Source organism: Pezoporus flaviventris, unplaced genomic scaffold (assembly GCF_033815535.1).
Source record: "Pezoporus flaviventris isolate CSIRO_AGI_PZ_B2104156 unplaced genomic scaffold, CSIRO_AGI_Pfla_v1 ptg000037l, whole genome shotgun sequence".
Classification (NCBI taxonomy): Eukaryota; Metazoa; Chordata; class Aves; order Psittaciformes; family Psittacidae; genus Pezoporus; species Pezoporus flaviventris.
This window is the reverse complement of record NW_026892585.1, coordinates 2,992,243-3,017,804: the sequence shown is the minus strand read 5'-3', so window position 1 is coordinate 3,017,804 and position 25,562 is coordinate 2,992,243. Positions and strand designations below refer to the sequence as shown.

General features: G+C 45.1%; 1 long non-coding RNA gene across 1 annotated transcript in view; it reads left to right on the top strand.

Annotated features, from left to right (window-relative positions):
• The window catches only part of LOC133274895 (uncharacterized), a 38,717-nt gene extending 13,279 nt beyond the window's left edge, over window positions 1–25,438 (top strand). The window contains exon 3 of the long non-coding RNA XR_009745321.1: window positions 24,511–25,438. This is a non-coding gene — a long non-coding RNA (uncharacterized LOC133274895). The remainder of the gene's footprint in view (window positions 1–24,510) is intronic.
• The last annotated feature ends 124 nt before the right edge of the window (window positions 25,439–25,562 follow it).

The following is a 25,562-nucleotide window of genomic DNA, read 5'->3' as shown; positions in this document are numbered from 1 at the left end:
AGTGCCTCAGCACCCTCACAGGGAAGAGCTTCTGCCTTAGATCTAACCTGAACTTCCCCTGTTTCAGTTTGAACCCATCACCCCTTGTCCTTTCACTACAGTCCCTGATGAAGAGTCCCTCTCCAGCATCCTTGTAGACCCCTTCAGGCACTGGAAGCTGCTCTGAGGTCTCCACGCATCTTCTCTTCTCCAGGCTGAACAGCCCCAGTGTTCTCAGCCTGTCTCCATACAGGAGGTGCTCCAGCCCCTGAGCATCCTCGTGGCCTCCTCTGGACTTGCTCCAACAGCTCCGTGTCCTTCTTACGCTGAGGACACCAGAGCTGCACACAGTGCTGCAAATGGGGTCTCACAAGAGCAGAGCAGAGGGGCAGGATCACCTCCCTTGACCTGCTGCTCACACTGCTGGGGGTGCAGCCCAGAATATGGGGGGTTTCTGGGCTCAAGCGCACACTGAAGCTGGCTCATGTTCGTTTTCTCATCAACCAACACCCCCAAGTCCTTCTCCTCAGGCTGCTCTGAATCTCTTCTCTGCCCAACCTGTAGCTGTGCCTGGGATTGCTCCGACCCAGGTGTAGGACCTTGCACTTGGCATGGTTAAACCTCATGTTTTAAGCATGTCAAGGTCCCTCTGGATGGCATTCCTTCCCTCCAGGGTATCAACCAAACCACACAGCTTGGTGTCATCGGCAAACTTGCTGAGGGCGCACTCAATCCCACTGTCCATGTCAGCGATGAAGATGTTGAACAGGATCAGTCCCAACACCAACCCCTGATAGACACCTCTTTTTACTGGTCTCCAGTTGGACATTGAGCCATTGACCACAACTCTTTGAGTGTGGCCATACAGCACAATTCTTTATCCACTGAGTGGTCCATCCATCAAATTGATGCCCCTAAATATATCTATCAAGCCACACAGTATCATTTATTGCAGTCCCACCTGAAGTTATACTACTGATACATTATTTACTTCCTCAGTGCTGTAGCTGGTTCTAGAATCAAAGATCCAAACCAATGAAAGGTCTTGGTTTTGTTCCCATTGATAAGGCACTATTGGTTGATGATTTTCACCCATAGAATCATAGAACTATAGAATAATTAGGGTTGGAAAGGACCTTAAGATCATCCAGTTGAAACCCCCTGCCATGGGCAGGAACACCTCACACTAAACCATGTCACCCAAGGTTCTGTCCAACATGGCCTTGAACACCACCCTTAGCCAATGGCCCATAAAGCTGCTCATAAATCATAAATGGGCAGTGACCCATTGTGCCAAATTCTTAGGCTGTTCTCATGACGGTTACAGGGTTGAGGACTTGGCTGTCCTCAGTCTGGAGCTCTCTGAGGTCTTTAGAAAAGACAAGTCATTGCAGGCAGTCAGTATAGCCTGCTATCATTTGGGCTTTACAGACACTGCACTTACGGCTTGTGGGCCACTGCAATAACATGAACAATCAGAAAGGGTATGGCAATGCTGTGGTGATTACTGTGCTATGCACTGTAGCCTATATATTCAACATAGACAAACTATGGCTTTATAGCAACGCTGCTTAAAATGTCTGTCAGGAGCCTGCATGTGGTCACCAAGCTTATTTTAAAAACCATATATTTCATTTTAACATCTAACACACCCACCCAGACAGTGACCACCAAATCGTCTCCCTTCCTTTTCTCTTTAGCAGAACGATTCTTTGCTGTGTGGTTGGCTCCCCATTAGACTGCAGGGTATGGGCCCATCTCTCCTTGGAGCGGAGAACAGCTATTTGTCACCTAGGTAATAGTTCTTTCGCTCTCCCAGAGTTGTACTGCAAATAGGTTTGTACCAGCAATAACAACATACTTTTTGTTGTTGCTGAAAGATTCACATATAACCTGGAATACAGAGAGGTAAAGCCAAAATTTGCAGTCCACTACACTAAGGAAAACCAGGAAAAAAATCTATTGACCTTAATGTCTTGATGCTATGTATAGTCAATGAAGCCATCCCTGGTTCATTATGGTATAACAGAGAATAGAATTTGGGCTTTTGCTGCATTTTAAAGCCAGACTTTTCTTCCTCAGAAACACCTATTTGTAGCTTCAATTGACAACATGTATCTGAGGGCTCTCAAACTGGGGAGAAAAAAGCGTTATTGATAGACTTTCCCCCTGTTGTTCATAAAGCATGGTAAGTTCTGCTTCTCGTAAACAGCCTTTTGAGGCTCAAAACCAGCATTTCTGTCTGCTCATTCTAAAAGAAAAACCACAGTAAGGATGTATGGAAATTGTAAAACTCTGTATTTCAGAAATATTGTCAAAGGGCAGATGTGGCCCACTGTGTTTTGTGCAGGAGTAGGACTGCAGGATCTAAACTGTAGCTTCATAATGCATTCATGTTGCTGAATTGGCTTATTTTGAATGTATTTTTAGCTCAATATCTATTTCCTATTGCTATTCTCACATAGAGTTTTATTGTCAGACACAATGGTAAAAACTATTGAGTTTAATTATATACTGGGAGTTTATACATATATATATAATGCATAATCACATATACGTACACCAAGCCCCTATCTATAAAAATCAACCTAAAGCAAGTCAGGAAAGGGAAGCATTATATCTGACCTCACGTGTAGGATCGAAGAATCGTGAAGTTCATTGACCACCCCACCCCATTGCATGGTGGATGAGACAGAGATCCAGTTTCCTTTGGGCAGCTCAGTGAGTATTCCCAAGTTCCCTGAAATTCTTCAAGGTGCAGGAAGTCCCCCCACTTTCCTCCCTCTCTGTAGGCACACTGAATGGGTGTTTAGTCCAAATGCAACCACTTTGCGCACTGGGAGATCCTCCCCCAGTCAATAAGTAACAAAACTCTTCAGGTCTGAAAATCTGAAGGCAATTTCTACAATCTCAGTCCCTTTTCTTATGGTGAAAAAATCAATATGATGTGCAGCTCCAAACCCTGCTGACTACACAACGCGATTTACAGGTCTAGTGCAAATTTCTGTGCTTATGAGCCGCTCCGTTCTCAGTAGGTCTGAATAGTTCTGTTAAAGTGATTTTGGGATCAGGCTCTGTTTATTAAAAATAATGAATTCTCTTTTTCCCCATTCTTTTTTATCAATCATACTGACTTGGGCTGTAGTGTGCTGCTAACGTGTCTGAGTCACAGTCCCCGTGCGTGTATGCGTGTATGTGTATTTATATATAGCTCCCTGTATTTATAGCCGTGAATCTCAAGTCTGGTACAGCAACGCAGTGAACAAAGCAAATTGGAAAAGCACCTTTCTTAAGCAATAAGGAGACACACTATCAGTGCCTTTCTGCACAATTACTGCCTGCCCCAGGCACCGCTCTAAGGCACAAAGGTTGGCTTTCTCAACCACTCAGTAAATACTTTAAATCTCGTTCCTATTGCTACTTTGGAATGAAAAGGGGAGGGGGGAAGGATTAATAGGTGTGTGTTCATTAAGAGTTGTCAGTGAAGTTCTTTACCTGCTCAGATCTTTACCTCTGTTTGAGAACCTTAGAGATCTTTACAGACGTCATCCAGTCCCATCTCACCACACATGTGAGACTTACAAGCCTGATCCTGAAGTCAACAGTTGTCTTCCCATGAACATGCCTGGAGTTCGGCTCAGTCACTCATTCTTAGCAGCACCTGCATGTTTACAGACAAAAAACTAACAGGGAGGTTAATTGACTTTGCCAGGTTCACACAGGAGGTTGTGGCAGCTGGGAACAGAGCAAGAGCCTCCCAGACTGGCCTGGGCTTCATTCGCATTCATCACCTCACCTGAGGAGAACAGACAAGGAAAACTGTATTTAAATCATAGAAAACCTCCCTTTCCCCCAAGCTAATTCTCTGAGACCCTCTACCTCCTGATGCATTTGAGAGGAACCAACCTTTCTGTACTGAAGGTTGAACACAGTAGTAGCAGTATCTGCCAGCAAGCCCTATTTCCTAAGACACAGAGTACTCTCATAAGAAGCTGTTACCAGACAGTAAGAAAAATGCTGCATTCAGTCCTCCTGTGTCAGATTTGAAAGCTGAAGTAGTTTTCCTGATGCTTAGAAACGAAAATGGCAAAACTTGGGAGACACAGGATGTAAAATCTCAGCTTAATGGGGCAGAAATGGACTAAACTGTTCCCTTTGACAGCAAAACGGGAAAAGAGAGACTGCTTTGCAACTTTATTGGTAATACCTGGTAGCACCTGCACACTAGAAACTGGTCTTAGCCAGCACAGCACGATGAAAAATAAATTCATTGAAACATTTAACATACACTAGTGGTCACTTATCGTATTTACTGTCTTCTTTATCCCTTTCTTCATAACTTCCAGAAGGCATGATGGTGCAATGCACATGTCTCATTCCCTAAGACTGCACTGTAATGCAGCCCTAAACTCCAGCTTCACGTTTTCCCCCAAGGAGAACAACTCAGCATAAAGTTCCCTGCTGCACAGCTATATACCAGACACGTGTTTTGGTATACCATGGCTTTGCACCAGGGTGAGTGACAGGTTTTTAACATTACTTTTCCTACTTGTCAGTGACCAAAATGCCCTCCAAAAGGTCCCTCAAAGCTCAAAGAGAACTTTCTATCCTGAAAACAAACAGGCAAATAAATTAAGAAGGAATCTATTGCATTTTGGCTCCACCAGGATGCTAAGCCAAATGATGTCTGCATCAGACTGTCATTCCACCAGTTTCTCTTAAGGATCCCAGTATAAAAATGCTACAAAGAAGATCCCTTGCAAGACACAATAACTGCTTTAGACCTGTGTTTTGCTAATAAGATATGAACCATAGGATTTACATAGTGGGTTATTTGAAATGCCTCAAGATGTATATCCATGTATGTATGTATTTCTATGCAGATGTGTATCTGAATGTACAGAGCACACACCCACACAGGTAACTCCTCTTTGTTGAGGCACATTCTCATCAGTATAAGAGAAACCCACTGATAACTGTGTTTTGTTGTTTGGATCTCTCCTCCTCTGACGGGTGCACAGCAGCACAAGTGAGCAGACAGCTTCAATTGCCTCTGGAGGCAAGGAAGCTCTTGCTGGTTTGAGCCTGGAATACCATGAGGGTGGTGGGACACCGGCACAAGCTGTGGCTGCCCCATCCCTGGCAGTGTTCAAGGCCAGGTCGGACGGGGCTTGGAGCAACGTGCTCTAGTGAGTCCCTGCTCATGGCAGGGGTTTGGAACTTGATGAGCTTTAAAGTCCCTTCCAACCCAAGGCAGACTGGGATTCTATAAACCTTTCGGTAAACACGCCCCATTAGAACAGGTTCAAACAAGGGGATGCTGTGAAGAACTAAACCCTTCGCATTCATTGAAAACCATTGCAGTTTGGGGCAATCTGAGCCTAAATGCATAGGCATGCGCCTCTGCTGTCTTCTTATGTGCCTACAGCTTCAGCTGTGAGCAGTAGCTGCTTTGGTTGCTCTGGTATGCCTGGTGTTTGACCACTGTGTGAGGCTGGACCCAAAGTCCTTTGAAGTCAGCGCGAGTATTTTCACAGAAGCTGCTGGTCTTTGGTTTTCCTTGATGTGGTGTTGCAATCAGAACTGAGCTGGAGAAGGGGAGGGCCAAATCTCTGCCACCTGGATGGACGTCACTTCAAACCACAGCCAACAGCCCAGGGAAACCGAATCAAGAGCTCTTATATTTGTGAAGAAGGAATAATCTGAGGAAGGAAATGTTGACTCCTCTTCATCTCTCCCTGTCATTGAAATAATATCTGATTTTGCTATGTGACCTCCCCATGCACTTCCTTTGGAAATCATCGTTCACCTGATACCTACAGTGATTCCTGCCTTCCACCTCCAGCCACCACAGAGGGAAGAGATGTCAAATGTCTTCCTTCTCTTGGTGTATAGAGCTGCACCACCCTTTTTAGGGACTTTTGGGTGCTCCTTACCCACCATTCCTGTGCAGCTGGAGCACCAGGAGAAGAAAGGAGACCCATGTGAAGTGCAGGAGCATCCCACATCTGGGGTTCAGTGCCACTGCAAGCTGAATCACCTCCCAGAGCTGCTCGTCTGTGGGGAGCACCGGGAAATCACCAGCAAATCTCAGAGCAGGAAGTCCTGGTTTTTGCCCAGTGTTTGACAATGAAATGCGCAGTCCTTCTGCCAGCACTGCGAAATCTGCAAACTGAAAAAGCACATCAATTATCATAGATGCTTTTTGTTTAAATGACTGCCTTTTTGTCTGGCCTGACAGAGAGCTGACAGTGCCCACTGGGCACTGGAAGAACAGAAGTGAGCGTTTCCCCTCTGACTACAGGAATTTCCCTTTGCTGCTCTCCAAAATCACTGTGATAAAATTGAAGTTGGAGGGAGGTGGATTCTCAGCTTAAAGCAAAGCTGCCTCGTCCTTTGGCTTCAGTGAAGTGGCAAGAGATCACATAAGCAGAGAACACTGATTGAGCTTGGCTCGTCTTATAGCCAGAGCTGATCCCCTGACACAAGGGGTGAATGAGCCTCTTTTAATGGCTGTTGTGGATGAGCTGCCGTCTGGGCACAAGCTAAAGAAGGGGATGTCCGTGCACTTCACCTCCAACATCAGGAAATCAGAGAGGGATTATGTGCAGTAAAACATTGCTCTACAAATGCGTGCTTCTTGCCTTATTACTCTGATGAGTTAAGCTTGTGATTTGGTGCCTCAACCTGCGCTCTTTGCTTTCAGATGGCCTTTAAATGCTTTGGTCTTTTAATTGACAGGAGCAACAACACAAGAGCCCTGTCAGTGTTTGTGGCATACAGCTGCCATTCTAATGCCAACAGCTGTGCACAGAGCTCAATGAGAAGGCAGTGAAAGTGGTTGGTATATCACACAGGTGATGTATGACATCATGATAGATGACAATAGCAGCCATACTGGCTACTGGCAGTATCAAAGTGATGGACAATAATGACAGCGGTAAGCTGCGTCCTTAAGTATAGTTTGGGTTTAAGGGATGTAACCTAGGTAAGTCATTAGTTAAATGCATAAACTAAGGTCATAGTGAATGAGTGAAATATTTCAGTAAGGAAAGAAATAAACGTGGTGGGAGACTTCACCCAGCTCCTCCCTTGGGTGTAAAACAGGACCCTTTGGTAACACAGGGCTCTTACAATAAACAAAAAGCAAAGTGATCTTCATAGTCCTCTATATTGCCATTCTGCATTTCCTCTATATTTTTTTAATATTTTCTAAAATATTTTATATTTTTCTCTATATTTTCTGCTATATTCTCAATTTAGCAATGGATTGTCATAGAATCACAGAACAGTTTGTGTTGGAAAGCACCTTAAGCTCATCCACCCAGTTCCAAACCCCCGCCATGGACAGGGACACCTCACATGAGACCAGGTTGCCCAAGACTCTGTCCAACCTGGCCTTGAACACTGCTGGGGATGGGGCATTGATTACTTTGATAACTCATGTCACCTCCCTGCCCTCACTGCACTGGCAATTCAGGTTGCATGCACATGGTTTTCCATTTGCCCCAATAGCTCTGCCAAGCCCTTCTGGAGAAAAGTGGGTGCTTGTGCTGCACTGAGGGTCCCCAACAGGCACATCCCTGCTTGTGTTGTCAGCCCTCCTCATGCCAGGAGTCCAGGCAGCCTTGTTGTGCTTGCTCCCATGAGTAATTGCAGCTCACTGAGTGAGGATTTAGCCTCCTCACTGAATTAACTGCAGTTCCAGAGGGACAATGACTGAGCCAATTGCTTTGTTTTGTGGTCAGCTTCAATAACACCAAGTACTGGCTGAGGAGACTCTGGCTATTGAGAACTGGCCCTACCTGGTTTGTAATAGAAGGGCGGAAGACAGCGTGAACTAACTCACTCCCTGGGTACATTATCCCCCACTCCACATTATCTCCCATTTCTAGCCATTTGTTCTTTAAACCTTTTCTCAGGTAGTTCATAAAATATTAATGTGAGAGGTCCCAGAAATCTCTCTTCCCCTTTGCAAAAGTGCTTCTCTTCAACCAGTGCTTTCTTCCGTAACAGAAATATTTTATCTAGCCACTGGGACAACGATTTCTGCTTTCAAAAACAGGAAGAAAAGTATCAACAATGTGCAGCCAGAAGAAATAATAGGGGAGGTTTGCCAACGGCATTCCTAAATGCACATATACAACATCTGTGAACAAAACTGCCACAGCCCATAATTCCTAATATTCAGAGATGTCACACTGTTTATTTTAGGTTTAAGATTTAGGAAGGATGAATGATGATAAAAGCCTACTAGTGGTTCAAAGCAATCAGAAGATCTCTTGCAACTTAGAAACTGTCCCTGGTGATTGCTGCGGAAGAATGGAAAGGGTCAGAGCAGTGGATGCAGGGCTCATGGAGGATGTAGCCTCTCTCCTCTCCATCCTTGCAGACCTCTGGCACACTTCCCATGCTGGGAAGCATATGCATATCTATAGGAGTCAAAGTTTTGCACATGCAGTGCAGAGCCTGCAGTGGAAATAAGAGGAGTCACAGGGAGAAGAGCGCTGCAGGGCTGTGGTGGATGGGCTTTAGCAAATCATGCTGTCCCCAAGGCTGTCCCTACTCCTCTGCAAGGAGATACCAACCCTGCAACAGCATCTGCATATCAGCTCCCAAGCCTGCATTGCAGCCACGCTGGTTCAGCTATAGCACGTATGTACATGCTCCTGAGGAGGGTAAGATTGCACTAAGACACCAAGCTGAGACTGAGAGCACTGGTGGGTCTGGTGCTGATGGTCTCAGGGCAGTAATGCTGGCAGAAGGGTAGGGCCAAGCTGCAGGGTTGCAGACATTGTTATCCAAACTCTCTGATCAGTGAATGCAAGTCCAAACCCTCATACACGCTTCCTGGAGTGCTCTGTGCAGTTCTGGTGTCCTCAGCATCAGAAGGACATGGAGCTGTTGGAACAAGTCCAGAGGAGGCCATGAGAATGCTCAGGGGCTGGAGCAGCTCCTGTATGGAGACAAGGCTGAGAACACTGGGGCTGTTCAGCCTGGAGAAGAGAAGCTGCGTGGAGACCTCAGAGCAGCTTCCAGTGTCTGAAGGGGGCTACAAGGATGCTGGAGAGGGACTCAGGGACTGTAGTGACAGGACAAGGGGTGATGGGTTCAAACTGAAACAGGGGAAGTTCAGGTTAGATCTAAGGCAGAAGTTCTTCCCTGTGAGGGTGCTGAGGTGCTGGCACAGGGTGCCCAGAGAAGCTGTGGCTGCCCCATCCCTGGAAGTGTTCAAGGCCAGGCTGGACAGGGCTTGGAGCAGCCTGGTCTAGTGGAAGATGTCCCTGCCCATGACAGGGGGTTGGAACTGCATGATGTTAAGGTCCTTTCCAACCCAAACCATTCTGTGATTCTATTATTCTATGATCTGATGATTAAGCTTAAGCAGTCCTGAAGGCATGAAAACTAAGGAAAGGTGAGTGAGCACTCCTCCCATGCTGACTGCAAAGTTGATCCTTCTTCTCAGCTATCATTTATGTATCCATAATACTGACTCCTGTCCTACCACAGCACTTACATAAGTGCTCCAGACATGTCTCTTTGCAGACATAATGTCCTGTGTCCTTGACTCTCTGTACTACTCACACTATAAATAATGAGCCAATAGATATTCTTGGAAAAGTTTTTACGATGTTTTAGTTGACATTTGGGAGCTTCAAAGATGCTGCCTTCAATCTATATGCACTGTTCTTCATTGATTAGGTGAGCTATTGATTTCTAGCAAGATCAAAGGTAGAAGACAATTGGTGGAGAGCTTAAATAGGGAGAAGACCTACTAAACCCATTTGCCAGTTACCTGCTATAGTGGAAGATGCTTTTGCTGTACAACAGACAACAAAAGATTACTTCCACTTTTTTATGGTTCCAGAAATGGTCTGGACATGTAGGGACAGAGTTTGTTCCTGCAGCCCTGAAAGCTCCCAGCCATCAGGAATTTTGTTCTGTAAGTTGTCCAGCTGTTGGCCATAGATTATTTCATCTACATGCTTCCACTCACTTCCAGTGCTGCTCATCTCTTGTGTTGGGCTGCCCAGATGAGCACTGTCAAAACAGGGATGTCCACAGGGAAATATGAGCAATCATATTGGACTAAACCAAAAGGGTCTTGTGAGGGTGTCCCTAACAACAGCCAACAGCAGATGAATTGAAGAAGCTCATAAAAAGGGTAAATAAAGAAACAAAAGCCTTCCCTGGAGACATCCAGCAGTCTCTGGACATCTGAGGAGCTTTGGGTGGGAAAGCCTTTGATGGACCTTTTTCCCACTGGAGTCATTTGTAGTAAGTGCTCAGCCCAAACAGGTGAGGTGCATTTTGCCTTGACGTTATACTCCAGGCTTCTTTCCAGTTCATGGCCACTCAGCATCCAGCATTTTTGCTGAGTACTTCTCTTTAGCTGACATCTGCATTTTGGGCTACTTTCCCCAGCTCTGTTAAGTACCATTTTTTGAAACTAATATCCTTAATTGGATCAATTGGAAAGGATGTTAATTTTCTGTCCATTTATTCCATCTCCCGTTCTCCCCACTGGGTTTCGCAACCCCTCTGAATCTGAGTGGTATCAATGAATACAATTAATGTAGAGTACACATATGGTCTCAGATCATTAGTGAGTATATTAAATAAGATCAGGTCTAACACTGATCTCTAGAGCACCTAACTTTCCAGCTATTCCCCATCCAGCCCTGTTGATGACTAATGATGCTTGGCAAATCAAGCTTTGGTTTACTGCCAGTCCCCAAAATCAGGAGAAAGCAAAAGAGGAGCTGGTTTCAATCATGCTGAAAAAGAAAAGCAATCAACGCTTTCTGCTGAGTCATAGAATCACATCCATTCAGATTGGATCAGATGGGGTTTTTCCTTGTTCGACGTGACAGTTTCAGTTTTGGTTCAAAGCTGTCACCATCAAATGTTTTAAAGCTTGCTTAAGTGGGATGGTGGCTTTTTTAGGGTTGTTTCAAGACCAAACAGTTTAGGAACACTCAAGTCAGTGAGTACAAAGTGTAACTACCAAATCCGATTTTTTTCACCCCCTCATTTAACCACGGCCCACTAGGAAAAGAAAATGCTAGGCAAAAAATGTTACCCATTTCTGATCATCTTACATCAGGGTTTGATTTCTTTTTCTTTTCATTTAATTTTTAATATTCGTGGCATGTAAATGGGGCAGGCAATTGCAGTGATTTCTCTGAGTTAGGAAGCATTATTGCTTGCTGTTATAATGAATGGTATTTATGATAGCAATGCCTGAGAGTACTTCACTGTGGCCGGGACCCTGTGGCTCTGGGCTCAGAAGGAGCACAGGAGAGCAGGCAGGCCCTTCTTCTGAAAGACTGAAGCTAGACACCTTCATGCAATGCACTGGGATAGAAACAGAGCTCATATTTGGTGCCCTCCTCCATTTTCCTGCCTTAGGGTTTATTTGCATTGGGTTTAGTTAGAGAGGGACAAACCAGCTGGGAAAAAAGCAATAAAGGACACTTGAGTCTGTGTCAAGGGAGAGGCTGATGAGAGGTGCATGTATGAATTGTAGATGAGCTCAGAAACCTGAAGTACTCTGAATCTGTGTTCATGGGGTTTTTTAGGTCTAGTGGCATACAAATATGCTATATTACTACTGATTTTACGTTTAATATAAATCATATGATTATCATTTAAAAAATAAGGCTGATGATAACATTTATTCACTTTCTGCCCATTCTGATTATGACTGCGTCTCTAGGTTAACGTCCTCTCCTACCCTGGTGTTACACAGCTTTGTTTTAGCTCAGAGCCTTTGGTCCTTGCTCTCAGTGAAAGACTAAAGCTCAGAGCTACATGACCTTTCCTCAGCGTGGGAGCTGGCTGTGGGATCCAGAAATCAACCATGGCTGTACACCACCTCCATGCTCCTTGTTGTGCAGCACTGCCAACCTGAGAGCACCCCCAAGGTTACTCTGCCCACTTTGTGGTAGATAATGGCCCTGAGCCCCTTCAAGATGAATTGTGGCAGGAACTGCTACCACCTCTCACCCTCCTCTTCCTGCTGAAGACCCCTTTCTGTGCAGGAGAGCCCTTCTGCACAGGTAGGGCAGCTTACAGACTCGCAGTCTCAAAGCCTCTTGCAGACAAAATCTAGGACACCTACATCTTTGTGTAAACTCATTCCTTCCTCAACACATGTCAGTGGACCTGCACTTCCCAATTGCTCATCGCCTCGCACATGCCTGCCCTCTCTACAGACTTTCCTCCTTGTTTTTCACTGATGCCCCAGTTAAAAGCTAATGGGGTATAAAGCTTCAGGCAGGAAGAAGAAGTAGAGAAGGATGCTGGAGCACGGTCCCACGTGGCAGACCAGAGCCTGCCGATGTATATCCAGAACGAGAGTCCTCAGGATGTGCATATGGAGGAAGGGGAGAAGGGATATGCTTATTAGACCGAATGGGAGTTGTGTGCACGGGAGAGGAGCGCTCTGCGGCCCTGAGGATGTAAGGAAGATTTGCTAACTTTGCTTTATACTATTCATGCAGATAAGGAAGACTCAGTCTCCAATCATAAACCCGTATTATACAGTATACTCCCAAAGGCCATAATTACTTCCAGAAGCAGAAATTTGAATGACCCAGATAATTAGTTCAGTGCAGCTGGTCCAAAAATTATTTACATAAAAGCCAGTTTTACTTGAGGGGGAAGAAAAACAACCTTGCTACTGAAAGCAAATGACCCAGTTAGCTTCATGCAATGAGTCTGAGGAGGCAGAGCGTGAGTGGCAACTAAGTGGCCTATGCCATCACTTCTTCCCTTTTGCTTTCAGAGGGCAGATGCTAAACTGGCCTGGCAAATGAGCCCCTCTAGAGACAAACATGCAGGAAGGCAGCGAAGAAACAGGAAAACTGCTTGAATTTGAACTCGTGCTTTCCGAGAGACTTACTCTCAGGGAGATGTGAGGGTCTGCTGCATCCAGAGGAAGGCGTTTCACTTGCAAAGGTACAGGCACCTAGGGAGCAACAGAAGGGGTATCAGAAGGGTCTCTGAGGGAGCCGGTATCAGTTCTTCCCTGGATAATCATTGCAGTTATCGGGGTTAATTTTTAACCCAAACCAGTTTCTCTGTCCAGCTCAGCACGTAGTTGGGCAGCAGCAGGGGCACCCAGGAGGGGAATGACGGTGGCTCTGAGGTTAAGGTCTCAGTGGGCCAGTACTGGTGTTCCAGAGGCTGTTCTCTAAACTGCCAGGTGAAACAGGAAAGAAAGGATAAGTTTTTAGAGAGCATTTAATTTTAAATCATTTGAATGATTCAATCCTTTACTGGTGACTCCATGCACTTTTAGCGTGCATTAATGGGCACGCTAACCACTGCTGGGTTAACTAACACCATTTATTTATGGCCGTGCCCTGTGTGGACAAGCCCTGAGTCTCAGCTCTGAGCTGCTCTGACCCCATCCCTAGAGCCAGCTCCTTGCCAATGCTTTCACCCTGCAGGCAATGAGGATGGTGGCTTAACCCATTCAGGGCTGTCCTATTGCCCCACCAGTGCATTTTGGGGATGCACTGGCTCTTGCTTCTCATAGCCTCTTGTCCCCTAGCCATCAGTGAACCAATGTGCTGCCACAAGACAGAGCTACAAGCTATGGTAAGTGTGAGGAAGAAGGAAACCTGAGCTTTACATCCCCATTTATTGTGTCCTTATGTCTGCGCCAAGCATCCCAAAGGCCACCACTTTTCACTCAGGCTATGGCCAGCACAGAACCAGAATGATGCTCTGCAACACAAATATGCCAGGAAAGGAATCTGCTGTCCCCAGTGTGCTACAGGCATCACCTGGAATCACCACTCTTTGCACTCTTGCAATGCATGAATGTTTTTGTGCTGCTGCTTCTCAAAAAGCTCACTCAACATCAGAAGAGAGCTCTCATCCCCCCAAAAGGATGAGGAAACAAACAAAATCTGTGAGACAGATACAAAACAGGGTAACAATGACTTTTTGTATACAAGAGAGAGCACAGATATGCTTACTCTGAAAGAAACAACCAAACTGTTCTCCTAAAATGTGGTAAAATGGGCAAATAATAGTAGAAAATCACTGTGTATCTCACCAGCACTGCATTACTGCTTACTATTGAGTTTGCTATGGACAGCACTTGTTACTTAACAGCATAGTAAATAATCAGATAACATTCTCATAAAGCTGCTGGGTCTCATTCGCCTCCTACTTACACTGCTTCTATGCTAGCAGGTGCCCATTGACTTAATGGGGTTAATCATGATTTACAGCAGTGGAAATGGAAAGGTGAGTTAAAGACTGCAGAATGCAAGTTGGAGAGGATGTGATTTGCAGCGGGCTGGATCCTGATTGCAGTAACACACCCCTAGATGGGGGATAGCTCCACCAAGCTAAAGGGCTGCACAGTTGCTAGGGCAGAGGAAACAGAAATTCAGGCCCTGCTGTCCTTTGTTTCCAGTGAATGTGAACATCTTGCACTGCACAAAGTGCCAGCAGGTTCCCTTCCCTTTCCCTAACCCTACCATGTGTCTCAGGGGCATAAGAAGCAGGTCCTGGAGGAAAAACATTAGTGGACAGAAGAGACAATAGCTTCCTGCAGGAATAGGGAGGGGTCCTCAGGGGCATCTGGGTGAGTCCCCAGGCCATCCTGATTTCCCACTTGCTGCTGAGGCCCATCAGTGCAGATCTGCAGGGGTGTGTGCATTTGCATCTGCTTCTCTCTTTCAACATGTGAGAACCAGCTCCTCAGATGCTATCAGGCAACAGCGAGTGAGCTCAGCGGAAGCACAGCAGCTCCCATTGGCAGCAGAGCTGGTCCTCCAGGACCCCTCTCTCGAAGGAGCAGCACAGCCTGGGTGGTTGGAGACAGTGCTAGTGGTAAATATACCCTTGTTTACCTTTCCTGCTACATAAGGGGAATGTTTCCTCTCCTTGTTGCCCTATGCAGCAGGGGATGCTTGCAGCAGAAGAGGGCACGTGGGAGAGGAAGCAGGATGTGCTCCCATACCTCGTTCCCAGTGCTCCTACCACAGTGGCTGATGGAAACTGCTTCCACCACTGCTTCCACCCGCACAGCTGATGGGAACTGCTTCTCTCTGTGGTCTAACCTGGCTCCGGGTCAGGGTGGCAATTACACCGCTGTAATGGGTACTCCCAAAATGTGTCAATCAGAATTGCACATTAAGCGGGTGCTGAAAGCCATGGCAGATTTGATAATTGCTGGGCATCAGGACCACAGCTGGTGAATACAAGGATGTGAGGAGTGGTTCTTGACCTTGCATTCACTCTGGTTTCAGAGATGGAGAGAGACGGATGCTTCAGGGCAGTGCTTCGCTGATCGAACCCCTCTCTCTTGCAGCGGAAATGAATTTGCCCCTCCGGGCCAGCTGCTCCACAACGTGGGAAGTTCAGGAGCCTCCCTGAGGTGCAACCAGGCATTTCCAACAGCAACAAAACGCACATAAACATTTTAAAAGATTGCTTTAAAATTCCAGCTCTTCCCCTCAGCTGTTTGCCACCGTCCGATTTCTAAATGAGAGGGATTTCTCCAGTCTCCAGCTTCATACATATACACACATAAGCATGCCCACCTCATACACAAAGTATTCCCCATCTTCAAGTCGCAGTCTCAGTGGAGTACAGAATTAGATCCTGTCTCCACTTCACAAGCTCACCCTCTCTGTTCATTTATATAAAGCCACTTCAACCCTGAAGGAGCATCTCGCATCCCTGCCTTCTGAATGTACAGAGCAGAGGAGGAAAGAACAAAACAGTGGGGGTGAAGGGGGGATGTTCTGTTTCTGCTCCGTAACGTGAAACATCCTGGAGTTAAATACCAACAAAATATTCAGTGTTAATGTTTAATATTGACGGGAACTTGTCACCTCCTCTTACTGTCTTGGAGCTGCCATTCTCTCGCAGACTCCCACGCCTGAGCTCTGGGCCTAACATGCTTTCCCATTATAGACTAGAAGGAATAAAACAGAGAAGCCAAGAAGCAGGGAGAGACAGAGTCTGTCTCTGCTACAAAGCCAGGTAGGGCTTTTTTCCCCTTTCTGTTTGCAGGAATAAAATGACTTGCATGGCAGAGCTCCTGAACTGCTGCTTTTCCAGGGGTTACCTTTTTGAAGCACCCCTGTTCTGATGTCTGAGATCATCTTTGGATGTATGGAGATTTGCTTTGCTCTGCCGGCTAACCAGCCTCATCACCCCTCTTCTCCCCCTGTCCCCAGCTGGAGCACGCATGGCTGTTCTGCAAACAGACTCAGGAGCACAGAACTTGGGTGATATGGGACAAATGGTACCTAAAATAACACACATTGAGGCTTTCCCTGCCACACTTTAAAATCAACGCGTGGCTGATTTGCTGTTGTGAGGGTCATTGAAAGATACCATTCCACAGAGCTCACTTGCAAGCTGGGGGTGTATTTGTCAGTGCAGCTTGGTGCCATCCCAAGTGTCTCTTTTAGCACTGGAAACTCGGGCACCAAAAAAGAAGTAAAACCTTGCACTCAGTGGAACAGTGTGCATCACACTGCTAACAGAATAGGGCCATCCTGCTTGTCTCTCTGGTTTCTGTAAAATGCCTTTTTATCCCTCGAGGCTGAGTGCTTAATGACAATCCAAACTCTTCTGGCTTATTCCAGTTAGGAGGAGACATGGGTGATGCAATCAGGTATCTCTGCTACAATTCTGTTTATTTGGAAAGCTGTAGAAAACCCTGCTTCTTTAAGCACAGGAACAACAACAAGAAAGGGCCATTTCCCTACCCTTCTCCCCACACCTCCTTTGGTCAACACCCTGACCCAAAACTTACCATGAGCCTCTGCCCAAACTCTCTTCTGTTTCTGTGAGGTCTGTTATTCCCTCTACACCTTAGCTTTGTCTTTGTTTCCTACAGCAACAAACGCACTCTCTACACCCCTCAAACAGCATTCATCCCTAAAGGATACCCAGTCTGCCTTTTTGCAGGGAAGGGGGACGATGGCACATGCTTAATGCCTCTTCCAACTGTGTTAAATGAAAGATGTCCCTCAACTATCTTTTTTCACAAAGGCTTAACCCAGCCATAACAATAACTCATCATCTTTGCGTAACTCTTGCAGCTAAAACTTTTGGTTAAAAACAAGAAAAACAGGTAAACTGAGGTTGTTGTAGAGTTTAGTGACCATTAGGCTTATAACACACAGAGAGCAATGTGCTGTTATCCCTCTGAACCCAAAACCAAGCCATGGCTGCAGAAGGATTGTGAACTCTCCCTGCTCTTTCCCTGCCTTTCAGCATCACTTCTGTTCTGAGGATGATCCAAATGCCACTTTATTACTGATCATTTGGCTACAAACCTACAAAACATCCAGTGGGGTCAGATCAAGTCACTCAGAAAGCTGTCTCTGGCAGCCAGCAAGAGCAGATGCTTCAGTAAATGTGCAAGAAAAGGGCAAATTCAGATTCATCCTTCCGCTGGCGTAGGCTCCCAGCTTCTGAAAAGCCGAGCTAAAGGACGTCTTCATATCGTTGTATTCAACATCCCTCAAGGGTTTTTTCTGATCTCAATCTGCCCAAGCACTTTTTGATCACATTTCACTTTTGGCCTTCTTGGCATCTTCTAGCAATCAGATCCAGCTTAATTACACTTGTCTGAAATTTACTGCCTGGTCAACCAAAACAAAACCCAAACCTGGACACCAAGTAAAATGCTGAGAAATGCTAAATACCCATTCTCAGTTCATCTTCTCCCTGACATTCATGGTTGTGTTCATGTTTAGCATATATAATGAATCTTAACCCCCAAATTTATGCAATAAGCTTTTGAACCTATTTATACCTTTGCCATCTAAATATCCCATGGCAATAACTTCCCAGCGTAAGACTCTGTTGGTGACTTCGTTCGGTCTATTTTAAATCCACTCCTTGATTAATTCACTGGGTATCCCATTTTCACTGTCAAGAAGAGTGAATAATCCTTCTCCAGCCATTTGTGGCTTTATAGCACACTGCTGCAGTCCACCTTGGCCCCAGTTGTCTTTAGGCTGAAGAGTCTCAGTCTGGTTAATAATAGATTGCTGCTAAACTTAACCATTGCTGCTTGAAGAAGTGGTGAGTGTAAAGGCAGTTTCTGTGGCTGCTCTCAGGGTTTCATTTTCCTGTTTCATTGACCTTAGACATAGTGCCTTTCTGGAGAGTATTTAGGTCACAGGAATATAAAAGAGTGGAAAAAGCCTATGTAAAGAAAGTATATTCTAAAACATTTTGGGGAGGAGAAGAAGTGAACTTGATTTGCATCTTTAAGAAACAAGATGTGAGAAAGTGTATTCTTAATTATGTGCAAAAATAGCACATGGAAGTTATTGTTAGGCAGCCATCTGAAATAATCACAAATCTTTATTTTTTATTAATGAACTTGGATCACAGATAGGGCTGCACTACACGTTAAGGGAGCTGACTTTTTTCTCTGTTGACATATGTTGAAAACAAGGGAAAAGATAGAAAATGGGAAACATCGGTACCATTGACTTACAAACAAGAAGGAAGATTAAGATGGAAAAGTTTGCACTGAAACATTCACAGAGACATAGTGTGTGGTGTAAATAGAATCATAGAATCATAGGGTTGGAAAGGACCTTAAGATCATCCAGTTCCAACCCCCCTGCCATGGGCAGGGACACTTCACACTGAACCATCTCACCCAAGGCTTCGTCCAACCTGGCCTTGAGCACCGCCAGGGATGGAGCATTCATAACCTCCCTGGGCAACCCATTCCAGTGCCTCACCACCCTCACAGAAAAGAATTTCTTCCTTATGTATAAGATATATATATATATATATATATATAAAAAAGATATAGATAGAGAAGTTATGTTTCCAGAGAATGTGCTTACCAGGTAGATAGAGATTACATATCAAATATTACACAGTGGCTTAAAATAGTTTCATATTCACCTACATTAAATTGTGAGGTGAATTACATACTACTATGAGTTTTGAAATAAATTAACTTCCATGGAAATCTTACTTCAGGATGTGTCCAGCACCAAGAGCAGTTTGAATGGAATGCCAAAATCCTCTCACTCTTTATTCCTAGAAAGAGTATGTCACTCCAATTTCTTTTCACTTTTTGCCTAAATTTTCAGTGTGTCTGCATTAAGTCTTGAGATAAAATGAAGACAAATCTTGTTCTGAATATTTCCAGGAGTCATGTCATCTAGGTCAGTACATCCTGAGGTGTGCTGCTAACACATTAGAGAAGCTGATGGTGCTTACTGCTATTTCTGAATCAGTGGTGAAAAAACCAACATTAAGCTTGCACTTAGGAGTCTGACCAAGCAAGCAGATTTCTGCCTTGTTGTAGCCCTGTAGTTGTTACAACTGATCTATGATCAACAGATGATTGCCTTGCATTTCTTGGTTTCTAATTGCCAACTTCCCAGTTTTCAGGACCATCTGTCAGTTCATGTTTTCTTCCTGAGTCGCTCACAATCACGTTACCCTAAGTATTTGATCATTCACTATTTAGTGCCTGTTCTCCCTGTGCAGCACTTGGTATGGCTTCCTGTTTGTGTGGTGCAATCTTTAGACAAAGAAATAGAGACTTGAAGAAATCACCTAAGCTCCCTCAACAGGGAGAGATACCTCCAGTACCCACTTTGTCCCACCTTAAACCTATGGAAGGTGGCCTAAAGTGCTGTGGGGCTTTTCTTCTGGACCCTATTTATCTCAGCCAAAACTACCCCATCATTTCACACATGGGCTGCAAAGTAGATTTCTCACACAGATAGTCCCCAAGGCTGTGGTTTTAAGCAGATGTATTTAAAATGGTGCAAAAGGGTGTATGCTTCCTATTTATCTTATGCTGATTGGTTTAGGATGGTTGGGACTTGACTTATGGTTGGGACTTTCCTACTTCAGTTCCTTGAGGGCACAGAGGCAATGGCTGTTGATGGAAGAAGTTTAAGCAGATGGTTTTTGGCTGGCATTTACAACAGTCTAAGTTGGTTACCACAAGAGGGCTGGCACAAGGTAATTTGGGCTATGAGTCTGATGGTTGGGTAGGTTGGGCAGTACCTTACCCTAAATGAAAGTAGACCAGTCTTCAACCTGAGCAGCAGTGTTTATCCTCATATATGTTAGCATTAATCTGACAAAACCAGTGGGAATCGAGGCACAGATCTAGCCTTAAAATAATTATTTAAGCTGTGCAGATATTCTTATTCCAACCTGGGAAACCTAAAAGGGATGAAGAGAGGCCTTACTGAACAGTAATGCTGTGCGGTATAGAAGCTCTGGCATACCCATTTTGGAAGACAGTTGCAGTCCCTATCTGTGAATGCTAACATGCCATGTGGAGGGAAGTAGTTCCCATTACACCCCCGAACATGTCAGTGATGTATTTAAAACATACCCATCATCAGAGGACACAAATATGAGAAGCATTTAGTTTTTGCTGTAACAAAACAGATAAAACACAGCAAAAGGTTGCCAACAAAGCAAGCTCTGTGGTGAACCACAGCCGCGTAGTGGAAGATCCGGAAAAGATAGGGAAAACATTAAAAGAGAAAGGAAAGGGGGAAAAACCCTTCCAGAAGGAATTACCAGTAATTTGGGAAGCGAATGATCAGGAAGGAAACAGCTGGAAGAGGATGAGGAAGGGGTTGCTGAAGCCAGGGAGCAGGAAAGATGGTGCCATGAATAATGTGCTGGAGATCCATGCCTTTGCCTCCTACCTCTCCTGCGGGTCACAGGGTGTTCTTGGGGTGGCCAGAGGCCATGTGCACCATCCTGCACTCTAGGAAGTGTGCTGGTGTGTTTTGGGGATGGGATGGGATGGTGTAATTGCATGCTATGGCAGCACTCCTCTTCCTCCTCTCTAGGGTATGCTCTGGTTGCTTTTGCAAACATAGTTCCAGGATAACGGATTCCTTTTTAGGCTTCTTTCCTCTCCGAATTAGGCTCATGCAGCCTGCCTGAGCGCCTGTCCGTTAGTCTCCCCTGGTAACTGTTGAAGCCTTTTGTTTTCAGGCACATTGACAGAAGGGTGAAGTTTCAGAAATACCTCATCCCTATGGGTTTTGTGGAAAACAAAGGACTAAGTAGAGAAGAGAGACCCTCCTCGCTTCTCCGCCAAACGACCGACTACAAGAGCTCGGCTGTTATTAGGCATCAGAAACCTACACGGATGAGTCCCTCCCTGGGCTCCATTGCTTCTGCTCCACAGGAACTCGCTCACGGATTAACTGAATTTCCTTGTCCTTCCTTTCATAAAGCTAGTGCTCCACTGGAACAGGCATAATGACATATTCCGTCTGAAATAGGATGATTATGAGAGCCTAGCTTGAGATAGAGATTATAAAAATGTAATATCTAGCAATTGTAATATCACCCATGGAGTAGGGGAGAGAGAGAGAGAGACAAACAGATATATAGATAGGTAGACAGATAGGTTTCTTAATTGAACTCTCTGCTTGGCTGTATTTCCTTTAAGCAAGTACCATAGGTGACTAACAATAAAGGACTGTAAGGAAGAACATGGAGCGGGTTTATCACATTTGACTTGTCATAGGCAAGCTTTTACACTCATATCAGCCTATACCAAAGACCCCTAAATAATTCAAAGTGTTCAAATGGTCTAACATTAGTGAAGTGGTATTCTTCCCTCAGGTGCTTAAAACAAGGTGGTAATATTTCTTCTTTTAAAATACTAATCATATTTCATTCCCCTGCTCCAGAGCATTTAATATCCTATATAAATCAATACCTACCTCACTATGTATCAATACATGAATAATTACATTTCTGCCTATCCCCAGACGCTCCGGAACCATTTCTTCTTGTCATTTAATCACAGAGCTGTTATTGCAGGGGAAATTCAAGCAGATGTGAATACATAAAGCCAAAAATAGAAAACTAAGCTGAGAACCTCACTGTAATAGCTGTCTCTTCCGAAGCGAGCTGCTCCTCACTTTCCCAGGAGATGTAGTAGGTATTGCTTCCCTTTTCAAAACAATAACTGCTATGGTAAAGCTCAGTCAAGCAAAGCAAAACTTCACTCACTTTGCTTTTCACAGTCGACATTCGAATGCAACAGGGAGCCCTTGCTGGTCTGATCGGGAACTGTGTCTCTCCCTCCTCTCAAAAGACCTGGGGTCCCAAAATGCCCTCATGCTGGAGCCTCCATTTGAAAAGGAATCACATAACAAGGCCCATCTGTCTCTATAGAAAAACTGGTTCATCTCAAGTAAGTGCTTTTTTGAATGGACCTACACCTGGGAAAACTGAAAATATCCATCTTCACCCCATGGAAGCCTTAGTTTACCCGCAGCACAGCATTCCCATTCCTAGTTTGTTCACTGTTCTTTTGATGCCATGTGTCTGCTGTTAGGAGACCAGATATATATGCATTACAGCATGTGTGTATATACACATACAGACAGAGCATAAGATTCAGAGGAAGACTCTAGATTTGCTGTGAAAGTGGTAGTTTCTTATTCACTGATATTAACACAGTCTTCACCCTGCACCTTGGTGAAAGCCTCAGAGATGATGGAATTAGGCTATGTATAAGTCAACACACTTAACAGACACTAACTATATAAACCTCTATCCCTTGTCAATCAGATATATGCTGTTTGTCTTTTGAGAAGGATGGAAACTCAGATGACTTGCCAGAGTTCAGAAAGCAGAATGGTGATACGTCCTCCCAGCATCCCATCCTATGCAAACCTGTTCTTCCTTCCAGACAGGCTGGGTATGTTTACCATGTCTCTACCTTTGTTTTTGCTCACCTTCCATCCCCACAGGGAGCCCTCAAGCACGTATTTGTTTGCACTTTGAACCTGTGCTTGCTTGCACGGCTCTGCTTTAGCTCAAGCTGGGACGAGATTGCCTAAGTGCCAGTAAAGCTTCAGTGCCTTCGCCTGCCATTCCCCCCACTCACCCCAGCACTCCGAGTTCCCCTGCAGTTGATTACAAGTGGGAAATAATCCTCCAGCGGTTCAGAGCGAAGTGTGTGCAGCACAGATGCCTACAGGTGAGTGCAAAATAGCACAACCAGACTAATATGGACTGAACTTCGCTTTCAACAGCAGAAACAGCAAAAGCCTTCATGCATATTCTAATCTAATGAATGTTTCTGAATGTCTGAATGGTTTACTATGTCAGATTTAGCTCTGGGAGGTGTCTTGCATCCTATAAATGCTAGGTTACAAAAATGCTGACATGTATGTATGTATGTATATAAAGACATATGTCTGGGTCTTTGAAAAATAACAGCCTAGGATGGCTGGCTGGCTGGCTGACTAACTAGCTAGCTATACATATCCTTAAACTGGAAGAACCTAGAAAAGCCTCTAAGCTAATGCATCTTTTAACACTGACTTCACTTGTAAACTCCATGTATGCTGAGAGAGCTGCAGCCATCTCAGACTCCATCAAGTTTCCTTTTCACTGAGTGCATGGTCCTGGATCCTGCTCTGCAGGTCTCAACAGCCCCAGCAGAACAGGGGGGCATGGTGGGTTCATCAGGTAGCTTGGTCCTTTGTTATTCAGCTTTAACCTGAGTAGCAACAGGAAAGCTTTAGTGGCATGATTTGAACACTAGCCAGGCAAAGAAGACCATGATAATGCAAGAGCAGGAAAGACCACAGCAAATTCTTCTTCTAGCCTCTGTGGTATCCAAATTAACAAGTATTTTTCCAGGGTGAATCCAAACACATCCTATTCCTGTCATTCAACAGCCTGCCTCTGGATGCCCTTGTCCCCCGTGGGTTGCAGACAGGTATGCAACAGCCCTTGTGTCCTGACACCAGCCATTCAGACCTGCTCTCACTTTAAAGTTAGCCCTGCTTTGAGCAGGGGACTGGATAAGAATTTCCTTTCTGACCTAAATTATTCTCCAGTGCGAAGTTCCAAACCTGGTTTAAGTGGACATTTGGGTGGCACCTCTCAGTCCCAGCACAGAGCTTGCCCTGCTCATTTGGGATCACAGTGGGATACCCCTGACTCTGCACCAGCAGCGGAATAACATTCCATTTGTAAAGAAGGAACACTCCTGATGTGAGAAGACTCCTGAGGAGCTCAAGCCAGAATCCTTCCCTACCGTCAGCACCCACATGCATGGAAACAGAGTAAAGAAAATTCCAGCCACAACTGCAGCTTCTCTGCTCCTGCTCCCTGGGAGGATGCAGCAGCTCTGACCTGTGCTGAGTCCAGGCTATGAGACTGGGAGAGCCCCCATGGCTTTGAGAGGCCATGGTGCTGCTCCAGTTCAGCAGGGGAGGAGGCACACTTTGGCCTGTTGTCAGGAGCAGGGACATGATTCCAGCCCAAATCCACTGTTGAGACAGCAGATCAGGACTAACTCTGCTCAAAAATCACTGCTCTGCACAGATCTGTCAGCTTGTGGGATTTGTGCTAGCTTGATGAAAGGGTTGGCTCCTATCCTCAGCTGAACTCTCATGGTTCAAAGTTGTGCTGGCTTTTTTTCTGTGTCCTTTGGGGTGAAAAATGTCTTGCAGCTGCTGCTTATAATTATTTCCCCTATGTTTCAACATTCTCCAGATGAATGTCACCCGAAGCAGTGCTCTGAGAGACTACAGTCATGATTGCCAATAGCCAACATCCAGACTAAAAATAAAAACCCTCAGCATGGGACTGAGCGACAAGCAATCCATCCTCTGGCAAAAATCACCCATCACCTCACCCCTCCAGCCCTGTCTTCTTCATGCTGAAAGAAGCAATATCTAACAGCATCATCAAGAGATCAAGGTGGCTCATTGAAAGCACTAGGCAAGCTGATCTCTCCATTTTGTGAATGTCTGTGTTTAACAGCCATCAGATTTTGGCTGGTCAGTACACACAGTGGAGGGAAAGAGAAGGTTTGTCAGTGGAATAGTTATTTGGCCCTGGGAGAATTCTGGGGAGCTGTTACAAAATCCCTATTTTTGGCCCCAGAAATAACACATCATCTTTTTCTTTTCCCCTGTGCTTTTAACAGTCACCTTTCACAGAGGTGGGTTAGTCTGAAAGGATCCCACCTGCAGAAAGGAAGGAAACCTAAGGGAAACATATTCTGGGAGAGCCACAGTCCCTGCCTTGCTTCCTCCTGGCTGTCACAGGGATTGAGATCTCAGGGTTTGGCCTAGCCTATGAATTTTTGCATATTACACCTGAGATGGGCTGAAATATTTATTTCCCCTTCTTTTTCATTAGTATTTAACACGCAAGGAGAATCTGTCTACTTGCCAGGCTGACCTTGCTCAGAATGGGGTCTAGAGACCAGTGCTTTCCATGCCACCAGTAGCGCATACACTTGGGCTAAGCAGAAGTACTTCTGGCAGCTGATCCACCAGTGTTTGTTAGGGCTGATCCTGGCTCTGCAACAAAAGCTTTCCTGAGTTTTACATGTGGTAACCTCACAAGATGAAGACACTAAAAAATAATGTGGCACTCTACCCTTGTGACAATACATAAAAGGCCACATCTTTGAGCAGCAGTGGTGCTATGGTTTATTTACGCTCATTTACCCCATGCCTGGGAGACACAAATTCTCAATCACTATTGCCACACAGTCTTAAGTATGAAGTGCCTTATGTGGATGATCATAATTGTTT